Below are 18,490 nucleotides of genomic sequence, written 5' to 3'. Positions count from 1 at the left end.
TTATTTCACTGATTCCACTTTTCTTATTCTGATGTTCTCCTAAAATTTCATGGCTTTGTCCATTTTATCTGTTCAGGAAAATAAGCCTGAGAGCTTTCATACCAAAAGAAAAGATAAAATGTCATCTCTAGAACTGTCAGCAAAGGCAAGCTCAAACTAAGTATTCTAACAAAAGGTAATTGCACAACGAAGTAAAATATGGTAACAAATATGTAATGAGCTGCAAAAAATAAATTGATAATTGTGCTCCAGATCTGCTGAAAGAGAATTTTGCTGCAGCATTTTGTGAACAGAGCTCTCCTGTGGGAATGGGCTGCAGAGGACATTTTAGTGAGAGGAAGAGAGCAATAGGAAGAGGACTATGATTCATGTTCAGCATCTCAAGTGCAGGACGGTGTGCAAGCATTGAATAATGAAACAAAGACAAGATATTCAGCATGCCAGGAAGGTTACTGTTAGAGAGCTGTTAGAATTATTTAAAAAGGTTAGTCTATGAATAAACATGCTTCATCAAGGTCTCTTACACATGCAAAGAGAGATGTTAATGAATAATAAAAGAGTAATGGGGACTGGCGAAGAAATTAATGTTAATCTTATCCAAAGCAGATACAAATTAATATTGGAGCAACATTTTTGTAATCACTTCTCAAGGCAAAAATTCAATTAATGTGACTATATCAATATTTCAAATCTTAGTCCCTTGAAAGTGTACTTGTCTCTCTTCATATAAGCTTGCTCCCTTGTGTGAATGGCTGTACCTCATTCTTGTCAATACTTGGAGAGACTTCTAAATGGTATGGTTGGGAGAAATTGGGACCAGATCTGTAAACCACAAAGCTGTGATGCAGAATTGCCTGAGGGCATATTTCAGTTAGGAAGTTCAGTTCAGAGAAGAGTAATTACTCTGTAGAAAACAGATATGTAAGCCCAGAACAATCTGTCTTACTTCATTATTTTATTCACTATCTCACACACACACAGGCAGAAACACACACACACAAACACACACACACGAACACACACACAGATTTGGTGGGAGAAAGCTGCCTATGATCTCCGGCAAGCACATATCTGTATGACTGTGTTTCCAGTCACAGAATAGGAATCTATATTTACTCATCTAATATCTATACTTAAATAGAATCTCATCAGATGAGTCAGCACAGGAAAACATAACACCACCAACACCAATTCTCTCAGTGAGAAAACAATTATATACAACCAAAGTTGAACTACTTCTGAGTTATATTTGAGCCTTCCTCATGGCATGCTTTGATGACAGGAAAAGGAAAGTGAATATTTTCCAACAATTACTCTTCTATATGATTTTTTTCCACTAGAGTTTTATTTTATGTCACAGTCTTTTCTGTTGTTGGTAGTCACTAGATACATTTTATATAGTGAGTTATTCCTCTTTTTTGGCATACAATATAAATGCCTGTCATGGTTTGTTTAAGGTGTCAGAGATTTAGAAAAAGTTTATGAAACTAAATGGACTCCTCAAATAAGTGTTTTGCAGCTGGGCAGAATGTGTTGTTTATGTTGTAATGCCTTGACAAGTTTATATAATAAGAGGTGCTAACTCCAATGCACTAGGATAGATTGGATGGGTTTGAAGCATGGTGCTATAGAAAAATAGGGTGGCAGGCTGTTGTCTGCAAAACCAAATGACGATTCAAAGCAAGTCACTTTATTAAAATAACTGTCTGGACAATCTCACTTTGGTATTTTTAATAGACAATATATCATTCACATAATGAAAGAAACATGAAATAGTTTCCATCCCGAATGAGTTCCCAGAGGTTCTGGGATTTGTCTCATTATATAAAGCTTTCCCATTGCCATTGCAATACCTCTTCTCATCTTTGCTTCTCATCCGACTGGAAAATTTTCAGGCAACAGCTTTAGCCCAGCTAAACCTGCATAACACAGAAGAGAGATATACTGCAGATAAGATTACTTTTTTCCATTTATGTAGAAAATTATACCCGGTATTCCTGCCTGAAAAGGATTATTCTGTGATGCGGACAGCATTCTGCACCCTCATTAAAAAGGCAGTCTACAATTTTATTTTTTTTATTTATTTTATTTTTAAAGAAGTTGGATATGGCAAGAAAGACTATCTGAGATTTCATGCTGAGAAATTCACCAGGTGGAAAAAAACACCACTTGTGTATTCTCCTCAGAATCCTGTGGTAAGTAACAGTTCAGTGCTGCACTGATAGCTTCCTAGGGCCAGCAATCCTGCTACCTGCCTTAATAATGTTGACTGGAGGAAGGTTAATATGATGGAATAAAATGAACTTTGTCAAGTGATAGGAAAGTTCAGTTACTAACTGACAAGCCCAAGTATTTTCTGAGAAAGGATGGTACTGTGGTCTGTAATTCTCCTTGACTTTCTGCAGCTTCTCTTGGATTTAGTTCACATATTGCCCTTTGTGTAGCCAGGGGCAGCCATCATCTCATGGCGGAGAATTTTCTTCTAGTCCTATAAGTCCTTTATGTCTTCATCATCATCATCATCATCAACAACAACAAAATATTATTGCTTAAAGCAGATCAAACAGTAAATTGGATTATCCTAAAGCAATTCTGTGTATTTTAAATGCTTATTTATTTTTATTTGAAAGGCAGAGTAACAGATAGACACAGACTGATGAAAAAGATCTTCCATCTGCTGGTTCACTCCCTAACTGCCTGCAACAAAGGCTGGTCAAAGTAAGGAGCCAAGACCTCAGTCTGCACCCCCAACAGGGATGGCAGGCACCATGTTCTTGAACGCTCACCTTCTGCCTCCCAGGGTACACATTAGTAGCAAGCAAAAATTGGGAGTAGATCTGGGGCTCAAACCCAAGCACACTGATATGGGTAGAGGGTGTAGCAAGTGGCAGCTTGACTCAGTGTGCCACAATGTCCACCCAACTTCTATCCATATTGAGGTTAATTTCACAGCTGAAAAAAGGGTGCCTAAGAGGGGCTAATAAATTTAAGATTAAAGAACTAATAAATCGGGAAAGATGCAAACAAGTAATTGAATCCAAGGCACAGATATGTAATCACTATGCAATTCTGCCTCAACAGTGCTATTTTTATACTGATACTTTACAAACACATTTCTACAAATTTATCCGATTATTATGTGCTGCACTTAAATTAGAAGATTTGATTAAACATTAAGCTCAAGAAATCATGTGCCTTAATTTAGCATAAAGTAAAAGGAAGAAAAAGTTATTGCAGGGTCTATTCTTTGACAAGTGGTTTAATTTGATACTGACTTCCAAATGGCTATTCTGGATATATATTTAAAGATAGGCATAACAATGAAATGTTGTCTGCTTCATTTTTCTTCATTTTGTGCTAATTACTTACAGAGCAATATAATTTTCTTAGTATTTGCAAAGAAAAAAAATTTAAAATTTAGCAAAAAGTTTCATAATTTAATTGAAAATGGAAAATCTTAAAATGTATTGTCTTCTCTTTTAATAGAGGAATTGGACTAAACAAGCAGATGTAAGATGGATTAATGGGACAAAATAAAAGCTATTTAAGACCTAACTCCATAATTAAAAAGAAATTACTAACCAGTCATCAAATAGCCAGCCAAATCTGTAGGAATCACTGGTCATAGCCAAAAGTTAGAGCAAGGTATCCCCACGGCATGCAGATAAATTTCGTCAGCTAAATGAAGCCCTCCCTGTGACACAACTGAATCATTCTGTGTTACCGTCTATGGGATATGTCCTTCCAAATTCCACTCCATGGATGAAATAAATAAGTAACTTTAATATTAATATTGAAAATCAAAGCTATATAGCCAAGCAATAGAAGCCAGCAGCTAAAACAATGTTGTTATTTTCCCAAGGATATTTTTAGCTTTGTGGTTTCCCAGAAACCATCTTCTTTTGGGAGATTATCTCTTCCCCACTTCATGCAGTGATAGTTTGACTGTAATTTAAGGTACATATTGGCTCTCACCATGCAGTTGAAAAGATTCTTGGTGATCCTTTGACAAACCCTTTCTCTTGCAACTCCAGTGGTTCTAAGGAATGTGTAATCAGATCTCTCTCCTGGGACACTGAATTTTGAGCAAGCAACACAAAGTTGGAAAATAAAATGGGTTTTATTCTATGAAACCCTGGTGAGTGTCATAATATTTTCTGTAATTTCTAGGAGTCTTCTACATTCAGTTTGTTAATTTTACCTCTTCATTTGTGAACTGCCTTGTATCTTTCCAGTTAGTTTCTTGTTTGTTTCATCAGGCCATTTTTTTTGCTTGCATCTAAAAACAATGAATGGCTAAAATTCAAAAAGCTGATTAGCAAATTCACAAATTATATTTGTAAACAAATAGCATTTGCACTTTGCTAAAGACAATTCCATACCCAAACCACAGCATGTTAAGGTGGAGAAAAGGCCAACTTAGTGATCACATTTCCTAAAGTTAATTTTCTTTCCTTATCTACTTGTTATCAAGTCTAGTGGCCTATCGCTCTTCACTGGATCTCAGACCTAACTATTGCTTTCCACCATTACTTACAAAGCCTTGCTCCATTTTCTCATGGTTAACAGGTGCAATATCTTTTCATTTGTTCTGTATTTTTAACTCTTCTATACTCCAATATTCATTCAGTAACTAAATATACATTTAAAATATGAATTCAAAAATTTCACTCCCCTTAAACATCATTGATAGCTGCCAATTGTACCTCAAACAAATTCTAAACCCTCAGATTATGAAAGGCCCTGGAAATCTCACCACAGCTCATTCCTAAATTTTATTCCTGTAATTCTCTTTCAAAAATAACTTACACATTTTTAAAAATTCTTTTGAAATTCCAAAACCATCTCTATCTTGACACTTTCAACTTAAATGAAGTATTTTCTGGAATTTTTCTCAGCTATTATATTTTCACTTACTTGCAAGTGTGCTTAATCATCTCTTTATAATATTTTAGTTATACGTGCCTAGTAGCTGTTTTTCATTTGTGTGTTGTTTGTGAATCCACTAGAATGTAAGAATTTGGGATCACAATTCTCTCTCCAAGTACGATGTTTTCAATAGTGTCCTATCAATAAATATTTTGTGGATAGATGAATGCATATTTCTTTATGAAGATCAAAAGTGAATTTCTTGACTATGATAACACAGTTTATTGTTCTCTTTTTCATAAAATGAAAGTTCTTTTTGTTTTAATTCCACATTTCATAAAAGCACATGGCTTAGTGCTTGAACATGTTTTAGAAACCTTTATGTAGGCTTGTCTTTTATAGAATATAAAATGAACTGTATTTTGAAGTGTTAATGCCTGTTTCCTTTGTTTTGTATAACAGTAATGAGATTAAAATGAATACAGTACAAGCAGACTCTCTACTAAAATTTCACCAGAGAACAGGTTTATAAAATACTCATGGTGTCAAGGGAAACCTAACAAATCTTCCTTTTACCTGTAAAGCTTTTCTGTGTGGTGAACACAAGATTCCAGAATCTTATACAGGCAGTGGAAAGCTGCTACATTTGAATGATTATGTGCCATGTCAGTTAGTCAATTCCCTACTTCACCTCACAAAACAATACAACTTCAGAACTCTCACGGAAATGGTTATCAAATTCAAAGAGGGATCTCAATAATTTTGAGAGGAATAACTAAATTTTTTCACATTGGTGCAATTAAGATACCAATTAGAACTTAACAAGTTAGATGATTTCAGAGGAAATTTCAACAGATTTTATCTTAAAACAGTATAAGGAGTGCTGTTTTTCTCTTTGCATTGCAGTGATACTTCTATATCCAAATGAAAAAAAAAATGAACATAAGTTTAAATAAAACGTGTGAGCTAGTAACAAAATAATACTCGAATAATATAAATAAAATTGAAGAAAATCCTGTACAAGTAAAATGTGCACTTTGACTTCCATTTGAAATATAATTTGTATATTTAAGTTATAATTTCAAAGCCTAATATAGTACAATATGCCACTTAGTAAATCTAGTATCAGCAATTAGAGTAACACAAGGAAAGTCTTTTCTTTGATTTATTTTTATTAGGAAAATATGATACAGATATTGTTTCTAGAAGGAAAACAAAGCTTATTGTTGAAAAGGAAGGGAATATTCAGTTTGTATTTTCACTTTTCCCTTTAGTTTTCTAATCACAACATTTGATCTGCACTACTCCTATTCGTGAATTAAAAATGATCTTGTTTGTAAAGATGATACAAATGATTAGTTTTTGACATGTGTGACTCAAGTGTCTTAAATTCAATTCAACAAACATTGTTCAATAGCCTGTACTTATAAAACACTAGGCAGTAGAGTTTTTTCAGATACATAGGCTCTTGTCAAGTAATTCTCAATTTTCCAGGAAGAATAGAGGACTCATGCATGTGCTAGGTTGGAGTGACCCAGTGTTCTGACACACTAACTTAAATTATTCTGGGGTTTGTTGTTCACTCTGGCCCTATTTTTATATTAAATTAAACTTTATGTATTTGAGTGGGAGAGAGAGGGAGAGAAGGAAAGAGAGAAAGAGAGCTCCAATCTGCTGGTACATTCTCCAAATGCCTACCATAGCTGCATCTGAGCCCTTGGCCCAGGAACTCAATCCAGGTCTCCCATATGGGTATTAGGGATTCAATTTCTTGAGCTACTACCTAATACTGTCTCTCAGGGTGAGCATTATTAGGAGCCAGAACTGTGAATTGAACCCAGGATCTCCCACATGCGATGCAGGCATCTTAACCACTAGGCCTAATGTATGGTCTCTGGCCTGTTCTAAACTTCTCTTCCCTATTATGGGCTCCTTATTCTCGCCTTTCATCTTGCTTCATTCAAAAACTGCTTGTTCTTCACATAGTTCTGTTAATCAAGACAAAATCATGTTCTTTGACACTATTTTCCTGGACCCTGCATAATTTAAATTTGTAACCAGATATTATTCTAATCAACTTCTATGTAACAACATGTGATATTTGAGACAGAATATTCTGTTTTGCGTATGAGGCTGGTCCATTTAGAATACAAGAATATTTGTGAAAAGTAATCATTACGTAATTCTACCCTCTGGTCTAAGTCTCAGTCCTGGCTCCTGCATGTTACCTTCTTATTTGTGTGTTGCGGAATGAGAAGGCCATGCCAAGATGGTGCTGGCAAGCAAGCATCAGTTACTCAGGAATTGGCTTTGGAACCCACCTGGCAAAGGAGCCTACCTGGCAACAGGTAGTGATTGGTTACGGCATAAACCACCCCTTGACCGGATTGGCTGCCTCGGCTATATAGGCAGCTGCACCAACTGAGATAAATGAGTCTGTGAGCTGCTTGCCTCTAGCCAGCTTTCACCAACTCCCAGTGTCTGTGTCATGACTCTGTGCCTCTTGCCCCAACCACGCTTCTCCTCTCAGCACGATTCCACACCAACATTTGTGCACTCTCATTTTTTAAAAAGATTTATTTATTTAATTGACAGTCAGAATTACACAGAGAGAGGAGAGGCAGAGAGAGGTCTTCCATCTGATGGTTCACTCCCCAGTTGGCGCAATGGCCGGAGCTATGCCCATCTGAAGACAGGAGCCAGGAGCTTCTTCGGGTCTCCTAAGCTGGTGCAGGGGTCCATGGACTTGGGCCATCTTCTACTGCTTTCCTAGGCCATAGCAGAGAGCTGGATTGGAAGTGGAATATCTAGGTCTCAAACCGGCACCCATATGGGATGCCAGTGCTTCAGGCCAGGGCATTAACCAACTGTGCCACAGTGCCAGCCAACTCTCATTTTAATCTTAACAAAAACCATGCAGTTAGATATTATCTTGGTTTCCAGGAAAATTTATAAGCATGTAAATTAAGCAACTAAATCTCAGTAAATTAAATCACACTTGCAAGGTCATATAATTATATATTATATACATATCTTATATATCTTTGTGTTAGCACTAAAGCCACATTTTTAACCATTAGCTTTCTTTCTATGAAAGATATCTTAAAGTATGGATAAGAGATTAGGGTAATAAGTTATTCCTGCAATTCAACCTCTCCCCAAGTGCTGGATAATGACAACTATGTGTGGAATTGTATGAACCAGTTGGTTGCAGATTCTTTATCACAATGGAAAACTTTGCCTGGTGGAGAGGTGATCACTGTTTATAATGTCAAGTAACTAAACTGAGTACAACAGAAATGAAGGAACCTGGCATAGAGTGTACTGGAGGGAGATCAGATTGAGAGAATCACAAAGAAGGATGTGAATTACCAAAGCCAAAGAAGGGATCTAGAATGAATTGTTTCTGAGAGCAGAACGTTGTCAAGAAAATGGACTCCTGATGGGTTGTCTGCATACAAGTTCTGATCTCTTCCCTGGGTAAGACCTTCCTTCTGTCAGTATTATCCTAGCAATGTCTCTTCACTTTGGCGGTAGCAATTTATTCTACTTAATAACAGTTGATTCCAGTTTGGAGTATTTACAACATTTGCAGAACTAGCTTCAATTACCTCCTTAGAGACACCAACTGTCATCTAACAGCTCCATATGGGGTCCCTCATCTGAACATGGAGATATTAGCAGAGACTGAGTAGCATCCCCTATTTAGCACTGGATTTCAGCTTTGTAACATGTTTCCTTGAAGCTTTTAAGTTTCACTAAATCTAACTTATTCTCTCTGTCCCAGGGGTGAAAGCTGCACACTGCAGTTGTCATCTCTCTGGTAGTTGGCTGTTTTCATACTCATTGCTTTTTCAGTACCTGCTTGCTGTGGTTTAAATGTGTCCTCTCCAAAACTCAGGTGATATCAATGTGATAATAGTAGAAGGTGGGGAATTGAAAAGATGATTAGGTCATGAGGGCTCCTACCTGGATGAAGGCTTTTATTAAAGAGGCTCACACAGCATTCAGTCTTCTTGTCTTTCTGCCTTCTGCGGTGTGGGTGTCATTCCTCTTTGGAGGCTGTAGCCCTTACCAGATGACTGAACCCAACAGAGCTTTGATCTTTGACTTCCCAGCCTCCAGAATGGTTATAAGTAAATTTCCATTCTTTGTAAATTACACATGATCAGGCATTCTATTATAGTAGCACAAATAAAGTGAGACGATGGTTAAAAATTTTATATGTATATACTTGGTTAAAAAAAATTATGTCTCTTCTGCCTCCTAGAGAATGGAACTGATACACCATATACAACCTCTCCATAAATTCCCGAGGCTTAATTTTCAAATTAGTAAAAAGAAAGATTTTTTTCTTAAATTAAAACCTTTTAAAATATAAGTTCTATGACTCACTGTAGTTATGTTAAAATATACACTCACTTGTAAGCTTGGTAAAGAGAAAGACTTGGACATATTATTTGAGTTTCATTGAGTTTACAAGGATGATGAGACAAGATAATAGCTCTAATCAAAGACCTTAAGCATTTTAGTTCAGGATAATATTAAGATAATATAAAGTTGCAATAAATTTCAGTGGACTTCAGAGGAATACACACTTGATGGATGAAATGTTGGAGCAGAGCCTGAGATGCTGTTTCAGGGAGCAAAGCTCAAGTCAGTACCAAAAGCATAATAACTGAAGATTAAGAAAAATAATTGTTACTGTTATTGCTATCATTGATTGAAAGAATTGATATCTGATCGTGCTAATTCTTTTACACATATTTAATCCACACAACAACCATATGGTATTGTCCTGCTTTTCCAATAATCCCTTTTACTAATGGGGAAACCAAGGCTGAAACAGATTTCATAGCTTGCACATTACCCCTAGCAAGTAGATAGGTGAGTTTCATTTAAACGTTGACCCATGATGTTCAAATGTCATTCTTGACACAAAGGAGTTGTACAAAGGAGAGAGAAGAAGCCAATAATGAGGCAAAAAGACCATTTAAGAGCTAGATACTTAATACAAAATTGCATATAGCAATAACCACTCTCAGTATATGTTTTCCATGACATTTTCATTTGAATATGTTATACTGCTTCTAACCCAATCTCTGCTTTGTCACTCTTTTATATCCTCAAGTGCAAATTCCCTGTCAATAATGACATCTAAGACATAGTTACCCATGATCAACACCAAAATAGTTTAAGCATCTGAAATGCATTGTGCCCTGTGAATGTTTTACTTTATTTCTGAAACAAAAGCTCAATCATTTATGTCTACATGTGAATTGTCTTATATGCTATTATATTTTGATTCATGTACAGTAATATCTCTCACAGCTACTAAAAAAAAGCTGAAGTTGTTGACAAACTCAGAAAAGATACTGATTCAGGTAAAACTATGTTCATTAATCTTATAAAGGTGATGGTTAATAGGCATAATTGACAGCAGGAAAGGTATCATAAGCTGTCTACATGAATGACACACTTATAACAATAAAACCAATATAGCTAATAGGGTCATACTCTTTTAAGTACTGTGATGTCATACTTTAGTATAGTAAACCTGCGATAGTATTGGTGAGATGGACTATGGGTACATTTCTAAACATCTCAGTTCCCTGGAGATTAGAGGAAACTGTATGCCTATCCATCAGGGAAGTTATCAGGTTTTTTTTTCTAAGATTTTATTTTTTTATTTGAAAGGTAGAATTACAAACAGAGAGAAGGAGAGAGAATCTTTTTTTTAAAGATTTATTTATTTACTTGAAAGAGTTACACAGAGAGAAAATGAGAGGCAGAGAAAGAGAGAGGTCTTCCATCCACTGGTTCATTCCCCAATTGGCCACAACGGCCAGAGCTGTGCTGATCCAAAGCCAGAGGCCAGGAGCTTCTTCCAGGTCTCCCATGAGGGTGCAGGGACCCAATGACTAAGGACATTTTCTACTGCTTTCCCAGGCCATAGCAGAGAGCTGGATTGGAAGTGGAGCAACTAGGACTTGAACCGGTACCCCTATGGGATGCCGGCACTGCAGGCTGTGGGTTTACTGGCTACACCACAGCGCTGGCCCCAAGAATCTTCCATCCTCCACTTCACTCTCCAAATGGCCACAAAAACCTAAGCTGGACCAGGCAAAATCCAGGAGCCTGGAACTTCATCCAGGTCTCTCATATGGGTGCAGGGGTCCAAGCACTTGGGACATCTTCTACTGCTTTTAAGTTTAACAGGATGACATTTATGAAATTCACAGAACTCCTAGAGGAACTATCATGCATAAGCAGGGTTATCAATATTATTATAAAGTGGTAAATGCTCCTGGGGCTGTGGTTAGAGTACTAAGAAACTCAAGGCCGGCGCCGCGGCTCAATAGGCTAATCCTCCGCCTAGCGGCGCCGGCACACCAGGTTCTAGTCCCGGTCAGGGCACCGATCCTGTCCCGGTTGCCCCTCTTCCAGGCCAGCTCTCTGCTGTGGCCAGGGAGTGCAGTGGAGGATGGCCCAAGCCCTTGGGCCCTGCACCCCATGGGAGACCAGGATAAACACCTGGCTCCTGCCATCGGATCAGCGCGGTGCGCCGGCCGCAGCGCGCGACCGCGGCGGCCATTGGAGGGTGAACCAACGGCAAAAGGAAGACCTTTCTCTCTGTCTCTGTCTCTCACTGTCCACTCTGCCTGTCAAAAATAAAATAAAAAAAAAAAAAGAAAAAAAAAAGAAACTCAATGTAAAAGTTCAGTAAAAGTGGGAAAAAAAATCTAAAGAATACTAACAGTAAGAGGAAAAATACTGATATAAGAATAAGTGAGAGTCATAGGTCAAATGATAGGAATTTTATAGGCTACTGGTAAGATGCTGATCTTTCCCCTTTGTGCTCTTCTGGTGCCTGTGCAAATGGGTTGGAAATCTAATGAGTGCCGTCTCTCTCATGACATATCAAACACTCCACCCCGAGTCACAGCCAAAAATACCACAAGAAAGGATGGTGTTCTCATAGTATCCCAGCCTTCCTTTTCCATATAGATGTATAATAAAAATATTCTTCCAATTATTTCAAGGCCTTAAAAGAGAAATGGAGAAGACACAGCTGAAGTGCAGTTCTGAAAAGGCATGCAGCTGTCAGGGTAGCTATTTTTGAACAGGTTGGCCATTGCTAGTAAAGGTTCTTTAAAGAAAGCTTCTGCCCTATAATAAAATTACAGGGAAGGTGGAGGACTCTCCCCCTTATATCATAGTACTAGTGGAAGAAATGATGTGGAGACCTGTGAAGTCATTTGAAATCTGGAAATACTCAGACAAAAGACACAAAGTAAATACAGGAATATGGGACTCAATTTTGCAGTGGCATCAGAAATGTGTCCTTGTTGGGAATTCTTCAGAGACTGTTTACAGGCCTGCCAAAATGCATTCCTTCCCAGTCTTTCTCTCCAAACCCACTCTTCTTCATAAGCTCCTTTTATATAAATCTATGCAAAAGTCTACCTAAAGTGAGTAATACAGCATTAATGTCTAGCAACAAGGTTTAATCTTTGGACTGTGCCACAAAATACAGAGGGTTACTTCTTCCCATTGCTCCCTCATTTAGTATGCAACTATGTGAACATCATTTTGCCATCAGTTGGCATGGAGCCGGCCCTAACTGTGGCAGGCATTCTGACTGAGTATAGATTCCCTTATAGAAAAGGAAGGCCAGAGTAACTAAATTATCACAGGATTTATACTTTTTCAAAATTGAATTAAAAAAATGAAAAGGTAGTTAAGGGTCTAACTTAGTCGGGTATTGTATATCAGAGGCTGTCCCTGACTTATTAAAGTACTCATATTTTTACACATAACTGACTTTTATGGTTATAATGGGCAATTTCATTTTGTGCTCTGTATAGGTCCAAAGCAAAATTTTCCCATCTTTCATGTGGCAAAGAAAGTAAACAGATATTAGACAATTTAATTTATTTGACAGTTATTAGTACAAACTAAATTCAGTAGTCCTCAGTTTTATTCTGTCTTCCACTAATATGTGATCAGTAGTCAGTAAGAGATGAAATCCTTTTTACTTGGAACTATCTTTTGAAAGGAGTCAAGATCCATCTCGTATCCCTAGAGGGGGCTCCCTTGAAAATTACTATCAGTTATCTAAGCACTGATTTCTATGTGTGTAAGTAGGTGTGTATTATTTACTCAAATCTATTATTCTGTGTTATGAGGACACGCCTGCTGTGTGTTTATGACTTGTGGTCTTATTTAGCATTTGCATAGCAATTTCATTTTAACAAAAGTCTGCTACAATCATTTTTATTAGGTATTCCTCACAGCACCCTGGTGGAATAGAACAGCATTTTTGTACTTTTTTTTAGATGAAGGACAGACTCAAGTAGCTTGGAAGAATAGCAATTTTTTTTATTGATCCACTTGGAATTAAGAAATGTGACTTCTGGTCCCATTGTTTCACCAGGTGAGCCAATAAAAATATTTTAAAAAATAAATTAAAGATTCAAATGCACTTTTGTTTCAGTTCACTTCAGATTCGTGTATGTTTGCTGCCTTCTGATACAGTAACATGCATGCAGACAAAATAATGTATTGAAAACTCACAAAAATTCTGATACACAAACATTCATGTATTCAGATAATTAACTAAGAATAAATCCTTCCTGGGTGGATTAGTTGTTTCTTTTTGTTGCAGGAATACCTTCACATTCCTATTTCCTCAGGACCAGACTTTACTAACCCAATGTAAATCATTTATTTCCCTTCTGCAGCAGTTTCTGCACTGGTATCTGGTTGTAATTTCTTCCCATTTCCTCCTACTTCAAAATCAGTGGTCCCAGGACCCAGAATTTTTTTAACAGTGTAGCCACGTGTAACCAGTATTTCAGCACTATTAACTAGTAAGTGGATGCATAATCTATGTAAACACTAATTTCACTTGGTATGCTGTTGTTACAACTGGAACAACATGTATTTGATGGGTTTCTCAGTCTCTGAGACATTTTATTCTAAATAGTTAATTAAAAACATACTAAAAGTGTACATAAAGGAACTGTTAAGCACCCGCTATGTGAAGAGAAGATTGTACGTGATGGGAATAAAACTGTTATACAGAGTAAAGTTAGGTCTTAATTAATTGATGTATATGAGGACGCTTGAAAAAGTTCATGGAAAAACAGAATTAAAAGATAAATTTATTCTGAGGCAAAAATTCTGAAACCCAGCATAGCTTTTTTCTAAACACACATGTTATATGAACTTTTTGAAGACTTCTGATATAATAATTGCCCTAGATATGTAATCTCACCTATAGATAACTCCATCTGGTCTTAAAAATGTTCAGGAGCTTTTGATTATTTAAGCAATCTTATGTTTATCACTGAGACTTTGTATGTCCACTTAAAACTGTCAGGCTTATTTCAGACTTAACAAACTTTTCTAAAGAAGACCAGACCATGGTTTTCTTCTTTTGATGGAGTAGAAGAAAATGAGGAGTGTAGTTTCTCTCTTGTGCGTTCTACCCATTTTCCCATCCATTTGATCGGCAGTGTGTTGAGGCTAGTATGAAGGATAATGGAAGAATAAGGATTACTTTGGTAGTTCCTGTTTGGAATTATCATCTCCTTATAGGAACAAATCTCCTTTTCTTGGGGGAGGGAAGGAAGACTGCTCTTCGAGGTTGTTGACAACAAATAGTGTTGTAGCTCATTTTCAAAAAGGTACACTTAAGGCATCACCAGGTCCTACTGGCATAAGACAGAATCTGATCTAATATTCCTAAGCTTTTATAGTCCCATATCTTTCATCTGATCTTTGGAAAGCAGCATTGAGCTGAAATTCTTTGATGACATCACAGCTAAACCACAGATTGCAGTCTCATTTGTCTTCCATGCCCCATGCCCCAGTCTTACTTCTTGGGAACCTAAAATCTATGGACGATTTCCTGCTCTTTCCTTCTGGTCTCTGTGCCATCTCTCTATACACTTACACAGCATCTAGACAGAATAGTGACTCTGCTCAGCAGAAAACCAATAAAAGAACAAGAGCCCAAGATTTTCTTTTTGAAGGATTTACAAATCTTTAAGCAATTTTGTTCCTTCCTTGGTTTCTAGAAAAAGAGTAGAGCCATTTTCACTAACACTGCACTGCCCTAAGGTATCTTCCCACTCATGGTGACTCATATCTTTCTCTGGTCATGACCTGCTTGCCAGTTTGTTCTTACTGCCCTAGGGTCCCCTGAAGAAGTATATTTTTTCAATTCTGCTTTTAGGAATTTAGTAACTGCTTCTCAGTTGTTCTGTAGTTTGCAGAGCTGGGCTCAGAAGGTGGGAAAGGGCTATGAAAGGTCTCAAACCACTCTTCACTCTGTCTTCTTATATATAAGACTCTGTTAGGATATCCACAGTGTGTCGCATGTTGATAAGGAAGCAACAGTCCATAAATGCTGGGAGTTATAAGTAGGGTATGGCACCATATCAATGAGATAGTAATTATTTGTGATGTGATAAATCAGGCAAGGCATCATGGAGAAATAGATATTTGAATGACATATGAATAATGGAATAGAGTTGAAAAAAGTGGCTCTACAATTTGTCTCTTCAGAGAAAGTGGTGACTTTTAAAAATATGTTACTAAAATTTTATTACTTTCCCACAATCAAAGCAAAAATTACACCAAAGTTAAACCAGCAAAAGAAAAAAAATCCTTAAAAGGTTTCACAACAAGGGAGATAGTCTAAATTCAATATCGCTGACTCAAAAAGCAGGGGGATTTTAAGCAGTGGGGTAAGATATCAGAAAAGAGCTGGAGGATGTTAGGAGGGAGACGGATAAAAAGGATACCTGAGTACACCAAATTATACTTGCAGTTGCCATCGATTTTCTCTGTTGTTAGGCCATGCATATTTGTGAATCAGTTCTCCCACGTGAGGCCCTTCTGTGTAGCCCAGCTTATAGTTTAGGCTCCAAGGGTCTCACAGGGACAGAGTGATGAGGGCATTGCATCCTTTAAGGTTCACATTTTACAGAGAAGTCTCCAAGATCTTCGAGCAAGACATTTCCTGAATTGTAAGACTTGTAAGAGGCAGGGAGAAAACTTTCATATGTTTTAAGGGAACAGGGAAAGAATTTATAATTTTGAATTAAATACTCTGAAAATAGAACTGGTTTTAGTTAAAATCCTGCCTTTGGAATTTATTTGCTCTGAAGTCTGGAAAACTTGCTGAATGTTTCTATTATAAACAGATAATTATAACTATCTCATAATTACCTTGAAAGAATTAAAATAAGGCTTCTAACGAGTGCTTTCCTCAGAGTGCCATGTGATGAATACTCAAGAAAGTGTAGCTGCAAGATTTTCTGAGTACCCAAAGGAGGTGCCAGCTTGTACCTGACCTGTATCTGTTGGCTATGATTCTTCTTATGCTCTCATGTTGAATACAGCAAATAAGCATGACAAATTTAATCCCTGGATATGTAGTTTTTGGGATCTATAGTGATCACTTTGATAATATTATCAATTATCAAGGCATATTATTACTATTAATAATACTTCATATACACATATGATTTTTTAAGTGATATAGTTTCAGAAGGGGAAGATAGCTTAAAATTATCAAGGCATTAGAAGACTTTTTACTTTACCATCTGCAAGCCCTATCATTCCTTTTATGCTTAAACATTTTTATCTGATGACCATTTTCTTCAAAACTTTTTGTATCTTGGCTACCTGACTACTTAGATCTTTAAGGAAGCTGTGTATTATATATAAGCACTGAAGACTTTAGAAGGGAAAATCAGTAAAGAATGGCATTACCTCATTCCTCAACAAAACCCCTCGGGTTCCTTAGGCTATGAGTGGAAGAAATTTTTCTTTGTAACAAATGATTCTGAAACTCTATGAACCCTTTTTTTTCCAATAGGAGCGAATTTTCTGGATTTCCAGCTTGCCTTAAATGCCAAGCTTCCTGTATGACTACTATTGATTGCCCTAGTAGGAAAATGTTAAATAGCCTCTCCTCCCAGAAAGTGGAGCTGCAGCTCTCAGTAAACTATTGGTGGCTCAGGGTTGCCTAGGATTCCAGCATCAATTCGATCTGGATGCAGCAAGTCAAATTATATTTTGATTTAATTAGTTCCGATAGAGAAGGGAAAGATTTTGCAGAGCCTCCTATGCACTTTGCAATTTTATGATCTCTCCAGAAACAGAAATTGATGATATTGCCACCATTATTTAAAATGAGGAAACACATTTCCCAGATTAGTATGTGGCGAGTGGAAGCTGCATCCATACCTCCCAAAGTTTCCAAGAAGTATTAAGGCAAACAAACTGGAAAATATATGAGTGAATCTACCACTGAAGAGAAGGAGTATTTTGAAAGGAAAGGTCAATGTGTGTCTCCAATATGGGTACCATGTGTCAGAGCAAATGAGAGGATCTATAGAAGGAAAATTGTCTTTGCTTAATGTAAAGAGAAGCCTATTTGCTGATGCTCAGGGGAGATACAGACCTTTATTAAAGACTCCGATCAATGAGATATGAATGAAGGTTCGTAGCCACTTTCCTTCCCTGCAATCCAAAATAAAGAAAGCCATCTCTTTCAATTTCATCTTTTTAGAAACATTCAGAAACATAGAAAAAATAAGTTGGAGTGTTGGGAGAGAAATAAACATTACAAGATACTTAATACGACTAAATGATACGTAGCATGTGATTCTCTTCAACTTAAAACACAATAAAATTCATTTGTCCTTTGGTGTCCATGGAGGATTGGTTCTAGGACCCCTGTGGATTCTAAACTTTTCTGATGCTTAATTCTGTTGTATAAAATGGCATAGTATTTGCATATAAACTATGTGCATCTTCCTATATAGCTTAAATCATCTCTAGATTACTTGTAATACTTAATGCAGTGTAAATGCTTTGTAAATAATTGTTATGTTGTATTGTTTAAGGAATCATGATAAGCAAAAAATGTCTATGTGATCAGTATATGCGCAATTCAAAAAAAATTTTTCTATCTGTAGTTGATTGATTCCTTGGATGCAGAATCTGGAGACGCAGAAGGCCACATGTACTCCCAAATGCTTTAGAAAAAAGTAAAGAAGCAAAATAATTAATTTGATTCAATATCTAGCTCTGAGGAGATTACATTTTATTCTATCTTCTTTCCCATTGAAGTAAATAATAAAACTAAAATACTTGCTACTAATAAGCTGCCTAGAATTCAAAGAGCTAAGTCTAAGTAAGGGACAAAAGACTTGATATATACAAATAATCAGAGTGGAAAAATCTCAAAGTATAAAAGTTTGTAAATGATTTCTTTTAGAATTCATAAAATATGCCACAGGTAGCCAGCAAATCTACAAGAAGTTCCAAAGAGGAGAAATAATGCTCATGAAACGTGTCATGAACAAGAACCTTGCAGCTGGGAGACTCGCGAAGGAAGCATTACAATAATGTAGCCTGCTGGCAATTTAGCTCAGCCAGGATCCCTGAAAATATATACATGATATTAAAGTGCTGATGTCTTGTTCCGGTGTCAGAATTGACAATGCCAAGAGGAAAAAAAAAATAATCCATTGTCACTACAAAAACCATAGGACCACACAAAATGGCCAAGTATGTCATCAGACTGAAGACAGTATGA

This window comes from Lepus europaeus, chromosome 6 (assembly GCF_033115175.1).
Source record: "Lepus europaeus isolate LE1 chromosome 6, mLepTim1.pri, whole genome shotgun sequence".
Lineage (NCBI taxonomy): Eukaryota > Metazoa > Chordata > Mammalia > Lagomorpha > Leporidae > Lepus > Lepus europaeus.
This window is presented reverse-complemented; position numbering follows the sequence as displayed.